The sequence below is a fragment of the Lycorma delicatula genome, chromosome 12 (genome assembly GCF_047948215.1).
Source record: "Lycorma delicatula isolate Av1 chromosome 12, ASM4794821v1, whole genome shotgun sequence".
NCBI classification, from domain to species: Eukaryota; Metazoa; Arthropoda; class Insecta; order Hemiptera; family Fulgoridae; genus Lycorma; species Lycorma delicatula.
The window spans coordinates 30,737,925-30,757,709 of NC_134466.1; the positions used below are offsets into that span (position 1 = coordinate 30,737,925).

General features: G+C 32.9%; 1 protein-coding gene across 1 annotated transcript in view; it reads left to right on the forward strand.

Annotated features, from left to right (window-relative positions):
* The window catches only part of LOC142332713 (uncharacterized), a 193,546-nt gene that overhangs the window by 48,493 nt on the left and 125,268 nt on the right, over positions 1–19,785 (forward strand). The window lies entirely within an intron of this gene.

Here is a 19,785-nt window from a genome sequence, read left to right on the forward strand (position 1 = left end):
TGAATTCTATCAATGAATCTTTTTGCATCTTATGTAGATACACGTTTAACTTTTGATTCTCTTCAACGTTGTCCCGTTTTTGAGTAATCTTTTTGATTATTTCCTCTGTTTCTGTTTTTAAAAAAACTTTCTCAAATAAACGGCTGCGCTGAATAACCGGTAGTCCTATTAATCGGAATTCACTGTATATATATATATATATATATATATATATATATATTTTTTTTTTTTATTATTATTTATTCTTTTTCCTTGCTTTCTCTCTATTTTTAACAATCCTATTTTTTAAACTTAATTATAATTGTTTTTCATAGTTTAATAAAGAAGGCCTAACTAATTATTGTTTTGCTACTTTTAATAATATTTATTATCCATTTTTATTGTTGTTTTTATTTTTTAAATAATATACAATTTTAATCGTTGTTCAAGGTTACTTTTTAAAGTTAGGCAATTTCTTTAAATAATATTATTACTTTCACTTTATATAAAGATTTTACCAAATATAATTAATGTCTTAAATTTTTATCTCAACGTGTCTTTTCTTTAATTTTTATTGATTTTTAAAGCTTTTGTTACTTATTAAATTATATTTATTATTATTATTTTTATCAAATATATTTATTTATTTTCATATTGGATGACATGGTTATCAATATTATTATAAATAGATTGCAGCTTAAAATATATCGGTAATTTTAATACCGATTTAAAAAATGTAGAAAATAAATGTATTTTGTGATCATTATAACGTTTACAGAACGTATGACGAAGTTCTTCCAGAACTTTCATACACTATTCTACTCGTAAAAATAATGTAAATACGTTATGTAAACATATATGTCCTAAAATGTTTCGTTTACGAGTTACGGCTAGTGAAAATTTTCGCTCGGATTTCAGCTACTTCAGTGAAATAAGTGGGAAATTATCATTTTCGCGGGCGAGATTTAAAAGGACATAGCTAAACTGCACACGTGCTTGGCGGTCTGCAGACAATAACTGCGTACGTTGTTTGCATTCTGTATGGTAACATCTATAAGTCTTGCACCAAAATTCGCTGTAACGACCGTCTGTTGATGTCCAATAGGCTGGCCCGTTGTCTGGTTGATGCGCATGGGTGTCATTTTGGACATTGCAGCCACAGCAGCGATGTTCTCAGCCGTGCGGACGTTACGGGGCCGGCTACTTCTACTGTCCCACGTTGAGCCAGTTTCCTCGAGGCGAGCGTCTAGACGTCGCAGTGTTTGGCCAGTTGGTGCCGCACACCCAGGAAATCGAAGACGAATTCTCGCTGAGCCAAAATCACCAACACGTTGTTTCTCAAAAGCATTGTCACAATTATTCCGCGGTCCGGGGGAGTAAAGGGATCCATAGCTCATTAACATGTGCAGAGTGTCCCATATAAAACGCAACCCCACCTTATATTGGTAGGTATTGAAATAATAAAAAGACATGTGTAAATGTAAATGTAATTTTTATTATTACCATCCATTACCTTACATTTAGAGTAAATGTTGGTAATGGCCGCCATCTTCTTGAATACAAGCTTCAATTCTTTTTACAGGGTTTCTTGCAACTTTTTTCAAAGTTTGTGGCTGGATGTTTAATACATCTTGTTCAATATTGACTTTCAATCATTCAAGTGTTCGTGGTTTGTTGCTGTAGGCTTTTTCTTTGAGGTAACCCCTTAGAAAAAAGTCCGCCGCAGTCAAATCAGGAGATCTTGGTGGCCACAAGCCTCGACCGATAACACGATTACCAAAGAATTCCTCGACGAAATCAGAAGTTGAACCTGCGTAGTGCGATGTCGCACCGTCATGTTGTAGCCGGCAGCGTCTGTCTTCCTCTTCCAAGAGTGTAATGAACTGAAATAAAATATCCTGATATCGTTCTGCATTAATGGTGTACTCGAAAAAAATAGGACCGATAATTTTCTTCCGCGATATCGCGCACCACATGCCCAACCTCTGCGGGTGTAGTTGTTTTTCGTGATAAACGTGGGGATTTTCAGCACTCCAAATTCTACTTTTTTGGCTGTTTACGTAGCCATCCAAATGAAACCGTGCTTCATCTGTGAAAAGTAACGAATCCATAACATTAATTACCTCGCGCAAAAATCGACGGAATCGTTGACAATATTGTAGCCGTTTTTCTTTGTCGGGCTCAAGAAGTCGATGAACCGTTTGAATGCGATAAGATCGTAATTGTAATCGTTTGGTCGCCCGATGAACAGTCGATTTATTTGGCGAGGCGAGTAATCGGTCTTTGATTTCAGCGACTGTATCTGTATTCAACACTGACGCAGAACGTTTGTGTTCCTTGTTATTAACAGAACCGGTCTCTCTAAGTTTTGCGACTATCCTTAATATTGATGTTTTGTTAGGAGCTGGTTTATCTGTGTACTTATGGTGAAACAAATCTTGCACTTCAATCGCTGATTTGGTACTGAAATATGACTCAACACTGAAAACACGTTCATCTAGCGAAAACACCATCTCATCTCTAAAAATACACTGAACGTTATGATTGCATTGTTGTTACTATCGGTAGTGTTCTACTGCGTCGCCGCGATGTTCAGATGTTGGACGAGTCCATTTCAGTAACGAGTAGGGGAGTAAGCATGACTTTTTAAATTTCATGGATGAGTGATTGATGGGTTGCGTTTTATATGGGACACTCTGTATTTTGGATCTTTGAAGAATAAAAATAAATTTATTAATACATAGATAACAACTATTTGCCGACATGAGAACATCTTACAATAGGGTGACGATTTTTGTATCTCTCGTTATATGTTATATTACTGTATTGTAATTTATAAGTAAGAAAATAAATTTTATTTATTTATTTACCTATATCAGAAATGAGGTTTCGAGTTTTTTTGCAAAACTTTACGTTTTAGGGTCAAACTAATTCATCTAGAACAAAAAAAAGGTATTTACGTATGAATGTGTGTCACACTTCTTTTAACCTTATATCTCAGAATTGATCGAACCGATTTTTTTCACATATGGCTCAAATATTTCTATGTATGGAGGAGCATTACACATTAATTTTCAAATTAATAAATCACATTAATTTTTTTTTCAAAATTCGTTAGACGATGAAGGATATTGTGAAAAAACCCACTTTCGATTATCTTCACAGCATTTTAGAAAAAACTTTATTAACGTAAATGTTTTATCTACAGTACATATATAAATAATTTAAAAATAAGTTTTTTCAAACAATAAACCCCCACCTCTTAAAATTAATTATATTTTTTTGTTCTTTTGCTTTGTCCTCCTTCGGTTTAAATACTTTTGAAGAATTTTTTGAAAGTTTATACTTCATATGTAGAGCTATCAAGAAATGTCTTTTTTAAGTTATAGACCCCGCACCTAAAATATAGAAACGTTTTTTGAAAATATCCTTTTTCTTATTTTAGCTTTTATTGAAAGGGCTGTTAGATTTAGAGAAAACTTTACTTAAGAAAGTTTGTTAAACTTAACCTATATATGAATATTTTTAGAAAATTAAAATTAGTTCCCACCTCTAAAAAATATATATTTTTTAAATACAAATATCTTTTCTACCTTTATGCTAAAATGGTTATTTCTGACAGAAATTGTTATTTAAAAGAAAATGTTTTAAAAAGTTTTTCAGAAAAAAGTTATTACATCGCGGATGAGTTTATATTTTTGCTTTAAATAAACAAATTTCATTAATGAAAAGAAATTGCGTAGATTAATAAAAAATAAAATTATTAAGGAATAAAATAAAACCACCCTCAATTTTTTATCGTGTTTTTTATCGTGATTTATTAAGCTTTAAAATCAAAGGCAAAAATAAGATAGAATTAGTATAGAAAGAGAAAAAAGAGAGAAAGAAGATTTAAAAAAAAGAACAAGGAAGGGAATGAACTATTCGTAATTTAAATAATTTGAATTAAAGCCGTGGGAAGAATAAGTTGCTTAAACAAAGAAGTTATTATTACTTTATTTCTAATAAAAAATTAAGTTATATGTTACTATAAGCTTATTAATATTCAAGGTGAAATAACTTCTTTTGAAATGAACTTAATAACACATATAAATCTGCCCTATAATCTAATATATATATATATATATAAATATATATATATATATATATATATATGATATTCTTAGAAATAAATTGGAAAAATATATAAAGTTTTTTTTTGTGACCTTAAAGGATGTTTTTCATCTTTAAGAATCCTGAATTGATTTCTATCCTGCAATTAGATTGCAGGATAGAAATAAAATTGCAGGATAGGGACAAAAGCATTTTTTTGAACGTAACTTAAAATTATGGGTTTTCTGAAAATACAACAAACGTTTCCTTATAAATTTATTAATAATAGATGTTAATAAAAAGACGAGGATGTTGTTAATTCGACCCGCATTCCGGGTAATCCGCAACCGGGTATTAAAAAAAGAATATCGTGGTTTTAAAACTATTTAATATATCTTATTTTTGACTTAGTAGTAATGAATAAAAAACGAGTAACTTATACGGTTTTGCCTACAAATGCTCAGTGTAGGTACATCCAACCGACAGGAAAATTCATCCCATATTTTTTCCACCAATGTCTGGAATAACGGAAATCACAATTGCTTCAGTCCTCTGCTTCAAATCGGGTATATCAATAGGTAGCCGTGGTGTATATAAAAAATCATTTTTAAAACACCGAAAGAAAAAAATCACATGTAGTCAAACTGGGTGATCTTAGAGACCAATGCAAAATCATCAACGCAAAACGCTCTATCATCGGGTCCATTCCGACCGATCCAGCCGTCCGGGAAACGTCATTCAACCCCCCCCCCGTACAAAGGCCAATGATGAGACTCACCAAATTGTTGCCAAATAAAATCGTCTGGTCTGTCTTTCGGTTAAGAAAAGAACCATGCACGCAACATATCCAAATAAGCAACTCCTGTTACGTTTGCTTCAACGAAAAAGAACGGTCAGTAAAATTTCCTTCGGGATATCCCACAAAAAACATTTAAAACATTTTGGGGGTCCTTTACGCATTTTAAGAGTACATGGTGATTTTCTGACCCCTCCCCAATTGCGGACATTATGTCTGTTAACATTTCACTAAGATGAAATATTGATTCATCGCGTAAAACAGTACGGTCAAGAATATCTTCATCTTCATGCTGCAATATTTCCATTTACGAAGGCGATTCGCACAATGTAGTTGGTAGGCTTCAAAGCTTATAACAATTGAAAAAAGGTATGGACGCGTAAGTAAGCGTTTCCTTTCAACATTCCACGCTGTCATCATCGGCATCGCTAGTTGGCTGCAGGTCTTCCTAATAAATATTTTAGGACTGTGCAGGAAAGTCTCTCTCGTACATGTTCAATATTTTCTTCAGACATCCTCGGTCGTCCCGTATTCTTCCCTTTACGCAGATATCAGGTCGTTTTAAACCGATTATGTGTCATCGATGAATATTATTGTCACTCGGTGGATAACAATGAATCATGACGAACTCTAACTACAGATTAACATTTAACAAACTGCAAAACACAAAAGGCTTTTGAACAGAAAGCCTTCTATGTTTTACAGTTGCCTTTTACCCCAGATTTCTAGAATAATATTAATAATAAAGTTCTGGGATCTATTTTTTTGACGTGAAACGTCTTTAAAATCACACCGAAACATACGGGTACCAGAACAGAAATTTGAACGTAACAAAAAGGTCTATATCGTCCTGCCTTAATAACTTCCTAGTTGTTAGTCTCATGCGGTGTCATTTTATAACTTAAATGGTCAACTCTCCGATACGATTATGAGTTTGCGTCTCTGGTGAGTGGTTTGGCTGGGAGAGAGCACAGCGCAGGTTGGCCAAAACTGGCGGTCTCGCTCATTTTCATTCAGTGTAGCTCATGATTTAGACGTGATAGCGCGGTGATTCGTGTGTTTGTATTTAGAGTTTGCCGAGATAGATCGATTTAAGTAATGATAAGTGTATTTTGGACAATATTTATATGTAAAAAATTAGAGTAAACGTGGAAAAATGTATAAGAATTTAATATGTCAACCTCAGCCCGCGCAAAAGACAGCCGGTAATATAAATTACGCATATCTTTGGAAAGGGGAGGTTATTGGCTACCCACGGTACCCAATGTCCGGCGCCGAGCGAGTGTTTCGGGTTTGGGAAAGCTGGCACGGCGCGCTCAGTGAACGACGCCGACGACGCGAGCACCTCTACCGTTGCTTATTATGCCTTCTTTCTTAATTCTCATATCGCAGACCGATGTTGTACAAAATTGTCGTCGAATATTAGTCGAAATAAATATCATGTATCATTTAGTGTCTGTTTTATGTTAAAATTAAATTTAGTACGCCGTCTAAGTCTAGTTTTTATTTCAATCCGATACAATAAAAGTGATTCGCTGACATAAAGACCGAACAATTTATCTGTAGAGTTGGCCAAGTGAAGGAACTAAAATATTTCATTGGGGACTTTCAGTTTTGTTCAAAACAAATTCGATGGTGGCTGTCCTATTTAACCACAAGTAAGTTGGTCGGTCGGTAGCTCGGAGGAACCTCATCCAAGATCTGTAGTGTTTCACGTTAAACCAACGGCCGTTCGCTCCTACACAGCCCTCGATTTTTTATTCAATTTTTCAGGTCAGATTTCATATAAATCGCTAAATTTATCCTTAATTCGGGTCTTTTAAATACAGTCCCGGTTAATTTTATCAAAGGCGCGGAAATCCGGGCAAAATCTTTCACCAGCCGACACTTACTAACGAAGCGTTTCCAAACTTACGTTTTTGTGAACTTTTTTATTTATTTTTCACAAGTAGAACATGTCCTTAAAGCTTCTTACATTCTTCGTAAACCATTCTGTATAACCTTCAATTCTTTATTATATCTTACTGTTTAACTCGTTCAGAAATATCTTTAAAACTTTGAACTTATGAGGATGATTATACGATGTACTACAGTCCTTTGCACTGAAAAACTATCAGAATTTGCCCCAATTATTATTCTTTGGCAGCTTAATAAACGTTGAATTCAACCGATCAGGTAAAATATAACACGACATATATTGGATAGAAAAATTAAAAACTAATAAAATTTTGTAAATTTATATGAATTTCTTATCTGGGCGTATAGTTTTTCTATCTTTTGCTTTTTGATTATCAATACCGAACACATTTTTCAATATCGAAGCTCAATTTCTACATTTAGAAAATCATGTTTTCTTTTTTACATGAAGACCAATAATGCCGGGCCTCCGTGGCGCGAGAGGTAGCATATAAGCCTTTCATCCGGAGGTCCCGGTGAGACATGGGATCTTTCATACGCTACAAATTTCCATCTGGGCTAAATGAACACAGCAGTCGATGCCCACACGTCATTAAAAAAACAAAACACAATCAAGTTGTAATTATTACACAGGTTTATTACAAATAAATAAAATTTCTTAAGAGTAGTGCAGAAAATAAAATAAATTAATTATATATACGCGTAGAATTCAATTTTTTATATCGGGTGATATTAAAATTATATTTTAAAATGCAACATTTTGTTTTCATGATGAGTACTATAGACTGGAGATCTTTTATTTGATTCTAATTGAGTTTTCAAAAAATCATTTTGATAAAATTTTAATTGAATACTTGTCTCTCTCTAGTTTGGTGTCTTTTCATTAAAAAAATCGTTATAAATTATAGAATATAATATAGTAAATTAGCATTAATATTTTTCCTCTTTGTAATAATAATGTGGTTTGCCTACATATTTATGTATATTATTATAATTAATTACTTTTTTATCACGTAATTAATTAACAGGTATTCTCGCACGTTTAGTTTGTTTTTAAACTTAAGATATGTTGTTAAAATGTAAATTTGTTTATTTCATAACACTTACTAATGTATTTTTTCACTATTTTTTTTTTTTTTTTATTTCGATCTTATTTTAAACAGTTGAAGAATATAATTTTATATTTCTCTACCGAATTGCTGAAAGAAAATTACAAATTAAATTATTTTAAAAATAAAATCCAACTTTCGAAAAATGTTGACAAAATCTATAATTGGTCAGTTTTAATTTTTAATTAGAACTAGCAGACTTCGCCCGAGCTATATGGTTACTTGCGTTTACCGTCGCCGATCAGGGATGTTTAGCCAGTCAAGGCTCGCTTCACTTGTCCTTACCGTCTAACCAGGAGGCTCTTCCCTCTGGGCCCCTTTGTATTCATTAAACTCATTAAAAATACCTAAAAAAAAACCTGTAACGCATAAAAAATTAAAATCATAAAAAAACGTAAAAATAAATAACCTAAAATTTCTTTTACTAAATTTAATGTAGTTGTATATATGGAGAGATATCGTTTGTGTCGATTGTCATTGTTTGTATCGATCGTTGTCTATGTCAATATCGACTTCCTCAGACAGCTATGCGATTAAAAATTTTTATATATCTCTACCCTAGCGCCAACTAGCGGGTCCATTTTTTGCAAAAAATATTTCTTTTCACGTATCTAATATATATTCTGAATATGAGCCAAATCGGACCATGAATAAAATTTTTCGAAATATCTCGACCGCAGCGCCACCTGGCGGGTCCAGACTAATTCAGAAACCTTCGCGGGCGTGAGCACAACTAACCAAAGTTTCATCGCAATCGGACGAATGGTATAGGAACGCATACGGGACAAACAAACATTCATTTTATATATATATATATATATATATATAGAAGATAAAAATTTTTAAACAAAAAAAATGCCGTAGAAACGGCATTAACTGCAACTTCTTTTATTAACTTCAAAAAAGTCTTTACTAAATTAAAAACAAGTACCCAGCAACTTAATAATCTTTTAACTTTGTGTCAGTGAAAAAGTTAAACTATAACTAAAGGTTACGAAATTATTCGTTTATACGTTTTTTTAGGGAAATGGTTTTTTTGAAATCTGTTTATTTTTAATTTTTTTTTTTAATTTTATAATCCCTAGGTTTATAAACCGGTTATCCACCGGGTTGGCCTATTGATGAACTCGTAATCGCAAATCAGCTGATTTCGAAGTCGAGAATTCTAAGGTTCAAATCTTAGAATACATCTTTATACGGATTTGAATATTAGATAGTGGATACCGGTGTTCTATGGTGGTTGGGTTTCAATTAACCACACCTCTCAGGAACGGTAGAGCTGAGACTTAACAAGATTACATTTACGTTCATACATATCCTCTTTCATCCTTTGAAGTAATATCTTACGCTGGTTCCGGAAGAGAGAGAGAGTGAGAGGTTTACAGAAAACCTGTTAAGTTTTATTACCCATATAAAAACCCTTAAATAATACAGGAAAAAAATAAATAAAAATTGTCAAAGAATTGCTTGACGTTCGCGACTACGCCGGTCAAGTCATGATTTTCCAAATAATATTTAAGCATCAAAATTCCCAAATTTCGAATAAAAACGTTTTTGATTTTAAAAGCTTCTTTACTTTGGGGAAAATTTAGAAATAATTTATTTATAAAGAAGTGATCCCTAACGAAAAAAAAATTAATCTAAAAGAGACATAATGTATTATTTTTATGAAAAAGATTGTTTCTCATTTTTCGTCCGAAATATAATACAGGTGCCAAATCTACTTTAATTTTGATAGCCCTTTAAGTGATGAAGAAAAATACAAAAAATCTTGTTTTAATAATATAAATTAAAAAGAGTTAGAGTAAAATATAAAACAGAATATATATTTTTTAGAGGTAGCGAATACGTTTCAAGAAAAAATGTTTTCTAAAAATATTCATATGTAGGTTAAACTTAACAGATTTACTTAAGTAAAATTTTGTATAAATCTAACACTCCCTTCAATAAAGGTTAAAATAAGAAAGATAAAATTTTCAAAAAACCTTTCTACACATTAGATCTGGGATTTATAATTTTTAAAAAAATTGTATAAATTTCATATCTCTATATATGAAGTATAAACTTTCAAAAAAACTTTTTTAATAATATTTAAACCGAAGTGAAATAGAGCAAAAGAACAAAAAAACAACATATATTTACATTTTACGAGGTCGGGGTTGATTTCTTGAAAAAGTTTTTTTTAGATTATATATATTAAGGTAAGCTTGATTAATCTTGTGATTATGCATAATTACCGGTTAGATTTGATTCATCCCCTATAACATTTATAATTTTTATATTTAATGTTAATTAGACGAGGTTAGCGAGCGTAGGTTATGTTTGGTTAGGTTATGTTGATATACCTACCGGGTTGGTATAGTGGTTAACGCGTCTTCCCAAATCAGCTGATTTGGAAGTCGTGAGTTACAGCGTTCAAGTCCTAGTAAAAAAAGCCAGTTATTTTTACACGGATTTGAATACTAGATCGTGGATACCGGTGTTCTTTGGTGGTTGGGTTTCAATTAACCACACATCTCAGGAATGGTCGAATAGTGGTATAGACACTAAAACGTAAAGATTTACAAAAAACACCCGATACCCCATGTTTGACATATCACTATGCTTTCTCCTTTAATATAGCTATTCTACCAGAATTCTCCGGGGAAGTAAAAATGAATGCACAGAAATTATGTTAATATAGACTACTTTTAAGTATGTGTTAAGCCTCTCAGGAATGTGGAATTTATATTATTTTTAAATTGAATACAGTTAGAAGTAACATAATATCAGATTAATTTTGTATGTATATATTTTTTATAAGAGTAAAATATTAAACAATATAATGAAATAACAAAGAAAGGTATTTTAAATTAATTTCCAATCTTATCGCTTATTTGGGGGAAAAATTTATAACGCTACAATAATAAAATGTCTATAAAAAAAAATTAATCAAAATAATCTATTTCGTAAAGAGTAATACTTAAACATAAACAAAAAAGAATTAAATTTTATAATATATACTTTTTTTTATGATTGGTAAACCTGTTATTAAAAGTAAAAAAAAAGAATCACTTAAACAACTGAAGGTTAAATTTCTTAATTTGTATTCATCACACATTATGAACTAAGTATTCTTTTGCTTTTCCCTCTTTCGTTCTCTTTGTAACTTTACCTATTTGTGTATCTTATTACGAGTATAATACCTGCCATTTTAGATTGACTCCATATATTTAAAAGTCGTACTTGGATACTTTTTAAAGAAGTTTTCAATGCCGAATAATCCAATCTAGTTAATAGAAAAGATTCTGAATGTAAGTCACGAATGTAAAAATAAACTTAAGTACTTCTACAGAATAAAAATATTGTCAACAAGTTACATAAGAAAACATGATCTGAATGTATAAAACTATTTCTTTTTCATTTTTATTTTATTATTATTATTATTACTTTAATCTAACCTAAATATAGATGAAAAAAGTGTTTAGTAGGATGTAAATAATACGTAAATTTGTGTGGATTACATTATCTGAAAAAAGTTAAAAATAAAATTAATGACAGTTCTATTTATATATTACAACGTAGGTTATTCCTATATTAAAAAAACAAAACTAGGTTTTTTCTGATCTGATATATACAAAAAAAAAAATATCTAGTGATTTCTACAAGTTGGTTACTATTTTACGCAAAACGCAAAACTACTGAACCGATTGAGCTGAAATTTTGGATGAACGTAATTTTTATACCTGGAAAGAATATAGAATTATTGCCGTTACGAGATATTTCACAATTTCAAGATCGTAGCCGTATTAATAGCTTGCAGGTAATAACTGAATTATGTTCTTTTTTTTTCCCTACATCCCTGGGCCGGACATCCACTTAAGTATACGCGGCCCAGGGACGTGTCCATTTACTCTAAGGAGGCGTCCCCCATCCACCGGTTGTACACCGGGCTCGGCAGGTTAGCCTCCCCGGTCTCGGATCTTTACTTTTTTAATTGCCTGCCTCTAATCCCCCGCTTCGGAGACAAGGTCCGGCTATGCCGTCCCTCACCCTCTCCGCGGACGACCGAGTCTCGGTCTTGATGCCACGCCTCAAACCAGCGGTGCGGGCCCCAGAAAGCACAGAAGCACCCCCAGAACCCACACCGCCGGCCGGGACTCGGTCTTTTCTCTTTCCCCATTGTCTCCCCAGGAGTTCCCTCCCCATCACCGGAACCCGCATACCTAGGCATAGGGCCTAGGGCCCTCCGAGGAGGGACTGTCCTCCCTTCCCTATTCTGTAGTTACAGCCCCTGTCTTCTCGCTTCCTTTTCTTTTGTTCTGAGTACCTCTCCTGCGAACTTAACAAATCAATCCCAATTTGTCTCGTTGAGTAACATTCAGCTAATCAAATTCTCTGGTGTTATATTATTTGCTGTTATTTCGTTCCTATTAAGTTCTGCGTTGTCTACTTCTTGACAATACCCACACTGTGGTGTTGACTTTTTCCCGATTCTGTTCAGGTATTGTCCAAATGAGCCATGTCCGGTCATCATTTGCGTTACATAAAAATCTAGGTTTCCTCGTTTGTTACCTATCCAGCCTTCTATATTTGTAATTAACCGTCTGGTCCATTCCCCAACCTGCGAGCCAGTCCATATGTCTTGCCAGACGCTCACTATAGTAGCTTCCACTTCATTTCTTGCCATTCCTACAGATCTCAACTTACGTCCCTTGACCTGCAATTCAATAGGTGGCACCTCAGTCAATACGCATAATGCATGATACTGTGCAATAACCCGCTGCTACCTGTAATAGTGCTAGCCTGTGTACGCTTCTCAACTTAGATTTGTGCTTTTGCGTGTTCATTGTTTTCCCCCATGCAGGGGCCGCGTACAGGATTGAAGAGGTCGTAGCTGCTGCTATCAGTCTCCTGACAGCCAATCTAGGTGCATTATGATTGCTAACTAGACTCCGCAATGCTTTTATAGAAGGGGCTACCCTTTTGTAAATCATTTCCACGTGGGCCCCAAATTTGAGACTTTTGTCCAATATCACTCCTAAATATTTAGCGTTGTTTACTTCTATGATACGTTCTCCTCGTATCTCTATATTGATGTGCCTTATTCTTCTTCTGCCGGAGAATAATATACAATTGGTTTTAGCTGGTGATATTTGTAATCGGTTCCTATCTAGCCACTCGTCTATCAAGCTCAAAACCCGATTGGCTTTGTTTTCAAGATTCGCTATATCTCTGTCTTCTACCAAGATGGATATATCGTCGGCGTAACCATCCACAAATATTCCTTCAGGATAGTGAAGCCTAAAAACTTGGTCGTAGAAAATATTCCAGAGGAGAGGTCCGAGTACAGACCTCTGTGGAACTCCTCCAAATATTTGAAAAGTCGACGTGCCTTCTACCGTTTTTACCTCTATATACCTTTCATGAAGATACTGATTAATTTGGTTAATTAAGTAACTACTAATATTCATCATTTTTAGTGCGTCGATAATTGCTGGCAACGGTACTGACCCAAAGGCATTCTTTATATCTAGTTGTATCATTAAGGGCAGTTTCCGTGTTCTCCACGTTCCTCTTCTGGTTTCTGTAGCCCAGTTCGTCACTCTGTTTATTGCATTGAGTGTAGAAAATCCCTTACGGAAGCCATACTGTTCGGGATGAAGACAATTCATCTCATCAAGTTCCTCTTGTAGTCTACGTGCTATCAATCTTTCCACTACTTTGCCCATATTATTAATGAGGCTAATTGGTATATACCCTCCTATACCACTGTTAACTCCTGTTTTGGGCATAAATACCGTCCTAGCGGCTTTCCAGCAAGAATTATGATCCTTGCTGTTTTTCAACTTTACTATAGCTTGCAGTACTTAAAATTAATTTTTATTTGAACTTTGTTTACGTTATTATTATTTAAGTATAACGTTATTTTTATTGAACTGGTAAAGCGAAAATTTCCAAGATTCTCTTATAATCAATTAACAATAAAATTCTAAAAAAAGATTTAAACGCGTATTCTGCAGTTACTATCTGCGTATACATTAAAGTAGCGGAATTTCCAGAAATCCATTAACTAACACAGAACATTAAAATTATCGCGCAGACTTTCACTAATTTATCTAAACGAAACATTTGTCTAGAGAACGTAGACATAAATAGAATTCTTAGAAAACATTTAACTCATACTCCCCTCTATATTTCATTGCGTACATACAGTTCAACAGTAATTTTTCCAGGGATTAATTCAGTTGGTCTCTATCTTTAAAATGTCTATTTAACGAATTCCCCGGGGATTCTCGATTTCGTTATATAGAGGTCGACTGTACAAGATTTTTTTTTTACAAAATAAATACATACGTTCACAGGAAATTGTAATTTTTTATTGCTTTACCATTCAAATCTAGTTATTCCCGTTGAAGTCAACGGGAATTCTTCAACGGGATTCTAGAATCCCGTTTTTGTCTTTTTGTCTTCGTAACCTGTGTAAGTAACCGCTTCTTTTTAGGTTTCCGACTAATCTTTCCCACTACCAACAATCTTCTACGCACTATCATATCAGAAACATTAGTTCCACTGGGTCTCAAGTCCCTATTAAGGTATCCAACTGACAATTGTGGATTACTTTTGTTTTTTCTTATTAGTAATCGATCCTGTGTAGGAGTGGTTTTCTTTTTCTGTCCGCATTTTCCTTTTCTCTTTCGAGAGATGAAACCTGTTTCCTTAAACCTTTTCAAGGTTTCATTTACAGTACTCTCACTCACACTTTCTCACTGGCAATCTGTCTTTGAGTCATTTGTATGTGTTGGGATAGAGCAACAATTATTAACCGCTTTCGTGGGGTTATATCCATTGTATTAACTAGAAACGAATAACAAACTTATGACAGAAACTCACAAGGTAACCAGAAACTAACTGACAATGAATTATAAAAAAACATAAAAACCATAATTCTGTTTGTATATGAACTAAAAACATAACCTTAAACGCCAAACAGCAAGCATTCTGCCATAAAATGAAAATTCCCTACAACAGAACAGAAATTCCCTTTGTTTGGATTTATTTGTTCGCTGCTTTATTTGTTATAAAGCTTTTTTATTATGTTTAAATACTCGTAAGTAAGAGACATATCTGGACTAGAATAAATACAAAACTTTAATATTTTTGTACGTTTCCATTTTGGTGACATTAACGGTAGGTACATAAGGTGTCGTTATTCATATGTTAACAGTTATAAAGTGTTTTCAGTTTATTTGGTATTAGGATTATTTTATCATTTTAAACTAGCATCCTCGTGGCGGATTCGCTCGCTGTATATAATTATTTTCGTTTCCCATCACGGTCAATTTTTTTTCTATTTTATGTTTTTTAATCAAGTAATTGGAGGCAGGTGCAGCAAATTGCGTGGCACATACGGTAACATTTGTAGTAACAGTATTAATTAAGCCACCGCGGTGTACACCATCGCATCCCTTACAAACTGAAATTCATAAAAATCCGAAAATGTTTTTTTATATTTATCTGAAGAATATTTGCAAGCCCAAATCTTGCCCACTATCTCGTTTAGTATAGTCGGAAATGTAGAAAATATGCAATCATTGTTAAAAATCGTTTACCTTTCTTCACCCGTTTCAAGTTGGAATTTCGAAAAATCTAGAAATAGATTTTTAGATATTTACATGAAAATTACACACACCAAAAATCAAGTTGATATCTTCATTTGTTACCGAGAAATTAAAAAAAGATAGCCAGGTTTAAAAAGAAGCTCAAAATCCATTTTAACCCGTGAAACTCGGAATTTCAAAAAAAATTATAAATTTGTTTTTAAATATTCACATGAAGATTTCACACACAAAAAAAAAAATCAAGTTGATATCTTCATTTGTAACCGAAAAAAATAGTAAATTTCAGTGTTACTCTATCTTAACCCTTTAAACTCGGAATTTAAAAAATCGTTCCTTAATGTACACTTGCATCGTAAGAAGAACGTGCATACGAATTTTCACCGATCTATCTTCTGAAGTTTTTGCTGGCCGTTGATGAATCAGTCAATCAGGACATGTTCTTTAATGTTTTAATGTGTGTGTGTGTGTGTGTGTGTGTGAGCGCGCGCGCGTGTATATATATTTTTTGTTTTTCAATCTATAAAATTAGATTTTTAGTGCTTAAATAAAGTAAAATAGTAATCTTATTGGTGACTTTAACGGTATTGTATAATAGAAGTTGTCATAGAAATTTTATAGTGTAAAACCTCGAATATATTCGAAAGTGATGTTTTCATATTGATGATTAACTATTTATATAAAGTTTAGGTCGAACATGTTTTTGTGTTGGCGTTAAAATACAACCCACTTTTGTTATTTAAGCCTGCTATCACTATTTTTAATCATTATTCAATTTAAAAAGTAACTTCTACAGTTTATTATTAAATTAAATAGGCAGTTTTAATCAATAATTTATATAGAAGGCATATTCAAGAATCATTACATTTCACGGTTATTCAATAGTTATTTATTATTATTAACCTAATCTTTGGTATGAAAAATATGCTATAATTTTTTTTTTATAACTTTCTAAAATGAATTTTAGATAAACAATTTATACTGTTTATTTATTATTATAAATTACTGGCATAGATAGTTTTATAATAAATCAAAATAGTCAACAAATTATATTTGACCTAACCTACATTATTTACAAAATTACCCATTGAATATAAAAAACTGTAATAATATTATTTTTATTTAGAATTTTAAAAGATTAGTAACTTTTTACTTTCCCGTCTAGATAGCGCTATAGCAGAACTCTGGTTCTAGAAGGGAAAGTATTGCAATGGGTACAATTTGGGCAGGCAATTCGACTTTCACCGAATCTTGATGATTTAACATATGAAAATGTACTGGACATCGAGATATTTGCGTTGTACGTAAGCAATCTCGTGTAATTTCAATCAGCGATTGTGGATTTTTGCGACGATTTCGTCAGTCATAACGTTTTTGGGCTTCCCTAGTGAATTTTTTTTCTGCCGAAATTAAAGTGAAAGAATTTTTTTAAATGGATTCTAACTCTTTTTTTATGTCCGTCGGCGTTAAACATTTTAAAACAAAGTACTTTATATAACAGCTTGGGGATTTTTCAGAAAATCTCAAAAAACCTTGTTTGTTTTTCTCGATCGCCACAAACAAGGAATTAAATGCATAAGTCTAAAACTTTGCAGCAAGCTATCTAAAGGACCATGCTTGACAATTATACTCACTCGCTCACACATACGCCATCTGTATGTCAAGCTTAGAACTTCCCAAACAATCGTATTACAGTTACAATCTCGGCAGGTTTAGTTGCCTATTAGGGTATTATTAATAAAATGTATTTAAAAAAAATTATATTCATAATCTTTTGTTAGTACTTGTGTATTATAATGGCGCCACCATCGTTGGGAGGTTAAAACCAGCTCGACTGGTGGCGAGTTAAATAACTACGTTCTACTTATCAGTAAGACGATAAAATAGACGGGTCCGTGGCGCGAATGGTTTTTTTTTGTTGTCTGTGGGCGAAAAACGCCTGGGCGTTATCATCGCCCGGTAGATATTAGTAAAAGGGTAAAATAACTCCGAAATAATAAACTATACAAGGTGTAAATATAATATTAATCATATAATAAAAATTTACTAAAACAAACCAAGAAGGCAAAATAAAACTCAAAACCAATACCATAGACAAAGTTGATAAAATATAAAAGTTAAAATAATAGATTAAAGAAAGTATATAAAACTTACCTAACTCCGATGGGTTGTGCCCATCGGATAAAAATCCCCTCCCCGGATAGTAAAATTAAATACATAGAACCAAAAACCAAATTGAAAATAAAGGTTAAAATTAAAAAAAAAACTCTCCTTACAGAAAAACATATATGAGCATATTAAATCCTTTGCAGTAACCCGGTACTATGCAAAAAGAGAAACACCCGTTCCAAAACCCCGCTATCGTTGCACAAGATATCACGGATGTTTCTGGGTATATTAAACTGACGACGCAACGCCGCATAACATACGCAGCCCACGAGAATGTGGGGCACAGTCATGCGGCAGTTGCATCGTGTGCACAGGGGTGGGTCTTCTCCTGACATTAGGTATTCATGTGTGACCCTCGTATGTCCCAACCGTAACCGGTAGAGGACCACTTCCTCACGACGAGAGTTTCTGCAAGAGGAGCCCAATGGCAACACTGAATCCTTAATCCGTCGGAGTTTATTATCGACGGTAGTCGTCCAGTCACTTTGCCACGTCGCTCGCAGTGATTGTTTTATATGATTGATAAAATCAAAGGTAGTAACTCGGGTGGTGAAAGGAGGCTGAATACACGCGAGTGGTAGCATGTCGGTCTTTTACCCGGAGGTTCTGGGTTCGAATCCCGGTCGGGCATGGAATTTTTCACACACGCTACAAAGTATTCATCTCATCCTCTGCGGAAAAAAATGCTTAACTGCGGACCCGGAGGTTAAACAAAACAAAAAAAGACAATAAAATAAAAATATTTGTTAAAGTTAACGGTGAACTTATAAGTAAAATGTGTACACTTAGAATCTGGGATCTCCCACGTTGTGAAGAGGAAGCTGTTATATTTTTTCAGGGAAATATGGCGCCACTGAAAGGAGAAAATAAATTAAAATAATTAACTTTATATAAATAACAAAATAAATATATATAATAAATAAACCTAAAAGTATAAATATAATCTAACCAAACTTAACCTACGCTCACTAGTCAAGGTTAGCGAGCGAAGCGAGCGTAGGTTAGGTTTGGGTAGATTATTTTTAGCTATTTAACTCGCCACCAGTAGCGCTGGTGGCGCTGGTGACCTCTCAACGATGATGGCGCCGTTATAATACACAGATACCCTTTTGTTTTTTTTTAATTTACATTACTTTTATTTACATAATAATATGTTTAATTTTGAATTGTAATATATTCATTATAAAAGTATTTAAATGACAAATTATGGTCAAACCTTTCTTTTATATGCGTTTGGTCACACCGGATATTTGCGGAATTAAAAAAAATAGTTCCTGGAAAATTTAAAACGTGTAAAAAATGTATTAGTAATACTTACTGGAAAAAAGTAAAGACATTTAAAAATTAAAATGTATAAATATTATTCATTTACCATTCATATTTATTTTAAAATTAGCCATTTATTAAAATATCTAATTAAAACATTAATATCAACGATTTTATGTAATTAAATACTTGTAAATAACATGAAAGCATATGAATCGTACAATTCTTTATATGTTTCAATATTATTCATAAAAGACTGGTTACTCATATTTGAATTAGAAAAGAAGAAAATTGATTCATTTTCTTTTTCTTTTCTTTAACTACAGTCTATAGTGTTATAATGCATTCGCCTTGCTTTTAGTGACTTAGATCATTGTGGGCAAGCCAGTTCCAGTTTAGTACATTAGTCATTGTTTTCTAGCTATTACCTCTGTTGTATTGGTTGGCTGGTTTACTAGTCGCACCTTATGACGTCATACAGATCGGCTTTAAGTTACGTTAGGAATTTATTTTCTCAGAATCATCGTCATTTCCGTCACACCTCAACTCTCATTATTTTATGTATCACAGAAAGATAATCGTTTCAGCTGAGTTATTCCTTATTGTTAATTAGAATTTCTTATTTAAGGTTGGCTGGTAATAATGATTGATATGTATATAATGGAATAAAATTTTATTTAAATCTCAATTCTCGTAAAAGTATTAAATGATAATTCATTCTTGTATGGTTTTCCCGTAGATATAAACTGATTAATTATATATATATAGTTCATTTTTTATCAGCTACTAATTAAGAAGCTCTCTATATAACATACTTCAATTATTATTTACGTAAGAACAGAATTATTTGATTTTTTCG